General features: G+C 47.6%; 1 pseudogene; it reads right to left on the reverse strand.

Annotated features, from left to right (window-relative positions):
* Positions 1–1,107: 1,107 nt before the first annotated feature.
* LOC122918449 lies at positions 1,108–3,299 on the reverse strand (annotated as a pseudogene).
* Positions 3,300–3,960: the final 661 nt, after the last annotated feature.

The raw sequence follows: 3,960 nt of genomic DNA on the forward strand, positions 1-3,960 counted from the left end.
TCCCTCTGTCCGTCCTTGTTCTATCTTCTTTCTTCCGCTGGAAAGACACTGTGAGAAGTGGGATTCCGCCTGAAGGAGTTTGCCTTAAACAGAACTTGCTATATTCCAACGGATAGACGTCTGATACTAGAGCCCTATGTGCGCCTACTGCATTTACCTCAGAGTCATGCCCAAGAACTTCCTTCTTTAACAGATGCAACACTGCAACGAATCCCTCCTAAAGCACACTTCCCTCACAAAGTTGGAAGCATTTTTAACACAGAAAGAAAGTGCGGATCACCACTGCTCGTGATCATCCGATATGTGTTTGGGTTCCCTAAGTGCCATAGCCTTCACTTTACTCACAGTACCTAATGTGCCCATAGTCCGTCCGTGTTCTATCATCATTCCTCAAAGGAGGAGATACTGTTGTGAATGAGAACGCACTTTTTCTTTTTTGTATTTGTTACAACCTTTTATTGTAGAATGTGACTTGAGCACTACATTTCCACTCACGGAACTTGTGGAGTTACTCCTCCAACTTTTTTACAACACTCTTAGGTAGGCGGAGAATGTCGCTACTCTAAACAACGCTCCTCTTTGGAAAACAAGCCCTATACACGGTTACTCCCTTCCGGTTGGTTGAACTACTAGTATGTAGAGGCCTGGTACATGCATCTGGGAACTACAGGGGACAGAAGATTTAAAAAGTAGATCCTAGAGGGTGAGAGCTGTTTTAACCAACATTTCTCTTTAAAACATCAAGGTATAACACGGAACACTTCAGTGACAGACAAAATTTGGTCTTACTAAGGAATCCGCTTGGTAGCTAAATACTTGAGACCACAGTTAACGTTAGGTTATGCACACCTCACAACAAAGGTCACCTTGTCCGGTTACGAGCCGGCGTGGCGCTAGGGAAGAAAAACTAGCTGGGCTTTAGCTGCTGCACATCACAGTATCACACTTGAACAGGAAGAAATCTTATCCTCCCCTTAAGTAGTTATTATCATGCCTTACAGATCCTTAAAATGTTAACAAAAATAAAGAAAAACATCCTTGAAAATATATTATCAGAGGGAATGAAGTTAAAGTATCGAATACATGTACAAGTCATTCTCGCCACACCTAGTCAACCTCCTCCATGCGCGATGTGTCGTCGTCACCTTCCAGGGGGGGCATCTCCTCACTCACGGCCGCAGTGCTGTCGTCAGCGGTGGGGTCGTCTTCATCAATACCGAGACTGAGCTTGATCATCCTGTAGATCCTGTTGGCATGCGTCTGCGGATCTTCCAGACTGAAGCCGGGGGACAGGAGCGCCGTCTCGTAGAGCAGGATGACCAAGTCTTTCACAGACTTGTCGCTCTTGTCGGCCTCGGCCTTCTGCCGTAAGGTCTCGATGATGGAGTGGTCGGGGTTGATCTCCAGGTGCTTCTTCGCGGCCATGTAGCCCATGGTGGAGTTATATCTCAAGGCCTTCATGATCCTCTCCATGTTTGCCGTCCAGCCGTACGTGCTTGTCACGATGCAGCACGGGGAGGTCACCAGTCGGTTTGACACGACCACCTTCTCTACTTTCTTCTCTAAGATGTCCTTCATGATCTTGCACAGGTTTTCAAACTTTGTCTTTTTCTCTTCCTGTTTCTTTTTCTCTTCTTCATCTTCTGGAAGTTCCTAGCCCTCTTTGGTCACAGACACCAACGTCTTCCCCTCAAACTCCTTCAGCTGCTGGACGCAGTACTCGTCAATGGGCTCGATCATGTAGATCACTTCCAGGCCGTGCTTCCGAAGACGCTCCACGAAGGCCAAGTTCGCTACCTGGTCCTTGGTCTCACCTGTGATGTAATAGATGTGCTTCTGGTTCTCCTTCATTCTGGTGCAATAGTCCTTGAGAGACACCATCTCGTCGCCGGAGGCGGACGTGTAATAGCGCAACAGCTCCGAGAGCTTCTTCCTATTCTGGGAGTCCTCGTGGATGCCAAGCTTGATGTTTTTGGAGAACTGTTCGTAAAACTTTTTGTAGTTCTCTTTGTCTTCGGCCAGTTCAGTGAAGAGTTCTAAGCACTTATTGACCAAGTTCTTTCTGATAACCTTTAAAATTTTGCTTTGCTGCAGCATCTCACGGGAAATATTTAGAGGAAGATCCTCAGAGTCCACCACACCTCTGATGAAATTCAGATACTCTGGGATGAGCTCCTCACAGTTATCCATGATGAAAACTCTGCGAACATACAACTTAATGTTCTTTTTCTTTCTGTTCTCGAATAGGTCAAAGGGAGCACGTCTTGGCACAAAGAGAAGAGCTTGGAACTCCAACTGCCCTTCCACTGAAAAATGCTTCACTGCCAGGTGGTCTTCCCAGTCATGGTCAAACTCTTGTAGAATTCTCCATACTCTTCGTTGGTAATATCGTCGGGGTTTCGGGTCCAAATAGGCTTTGTCTTGTTCAATTCTTCCTGATCAATGTACTTCTCCTTGATCTTCTTTTTCTTCTTCTTGTCCCCATCTTTCTTCTCCTCCTCCTCTTCATCGGAACCAATGTCTTCTATCTCAGGTTTGTCATCAGATTCCTTCTCTTCCTTTTCTTTTTCCTCCTCTTTCTCTTCCTTTTCTTCAGCCTCATAATCGCTCACCTCTTTATCACGTTCCTTCTCCACGAACAGAGTGATGGGGTAGCCGATGAACTGGGAGTGCTTCTTCACGATCTCCTTTATCCTCCACTCCTCCAGGTACTCCGTCTGGTCTTCTTTCAGGTGCAGGATAACTTTCATTCCCCGAACCATAGGTTCGCCTGTGTCAGTGCGGACCGTGAATGAGCCCTCTGCGGAGGACTCCCAGGCATACTGCTCGTCATCTTTGTGCTTGGTGATCACCATCACCTTCTCGGCCACCAAGTAGGCTGAATAGAACCCTACCCCGAACTGGCCAATCATAGAAATATCTGCGCCCGCCTGCAGAGCTTCCATGAACGCTTTGGTCCCCGACTTGGCTATGGTGCCCAGGTTGTTGATCAGGTCGTCCTTGGTCATGCCGATCCCAGTTACCACGATGGTGAGGGTCCGGTCCTGCTTGTTCGGGATGAGGTTAATGTGCAGCTCCTTCCCCGAGTCGAGCTTGCTGGGGTTGGTCAGGCTCTCGTATAGGATTTTGTCCAGAGCGTCGGACGAGTTGGAGATCAGCTCCCGCAAGAAGATCTCCTTGTTCGAGTAGAAGGTGTTGATGATCAATGACATCAACTGCGGAATCTCCGCCTGGAAGGCGAACGTCTCCAACTTCCCCTCCTCCATCGGCTGGTCTTGGGTCTGGGTTTCCTCAGGCATCTTGCCTAAAGGACAACGCGGGCTCCGAGAGGACGCAGCACCCGGACGCAGGAGCAACTGGGAAAGCACTTTAAGTAGGATCCCTGAAATGATACCTTTCTGAGAATAACCTGTCAGGTTCCTGTAAGAAACACTTTATGATTGCTACACAGACAGGTCCTATAGATTCCAACTTAACACAGACTCATTCCAGTCGTGAGAACGTAGAGTAGCACAGTTCCCTCGTACTTTTGAAGTGTTTTGAGACGAGTTAGACACAGTAAACATCACAGGTGTTGACCTTCCAGTATGTGTCATAGAGGCCTATGTGCCATACCCTGTCCTTCAATCTCAGGGCGCAATGTTCCCTCTGTCCGTCCTTGTTCTATCTTCTTTCCTCCGCCGAAAAGACACTGTGTGAACTGGGATTCAGCCTGAAGGAGTTTCCCTTAAACAGAACTTGCTATAGTCCAACGGATAGACGTCTGATACTAGAGCCCTATGTGCGCCTATTGCAGTTACCGCAGAGTCAGTCCCAAGAGCTTCCTTCCTTAACAGATGCAACACTGCAACGAATCCCTCCTAAAGCACACTTCCCTCACAATGTTGGAAGCGTTTTTATCACAAAAGAAAGTGCGGATTACTACTGCTCATGATCATCCAATATGTTTTTGGGATGGCT

The sequence above is a fragment of the Neovison vison genome, chromosome 10 (genome assembly GCF_020171115.1).
Source record: "Neovison vison isolate M4711 chromosome 10, ASM_NN_V1, whole genome shotgun sequence".
Classification (NCBI taxonomy): domain Eukaryota; kingdom Metazoa; phylum Chordata; class Mammalia; order Carnivora; family Mustelidae; genus Neogale; species Neogale vison.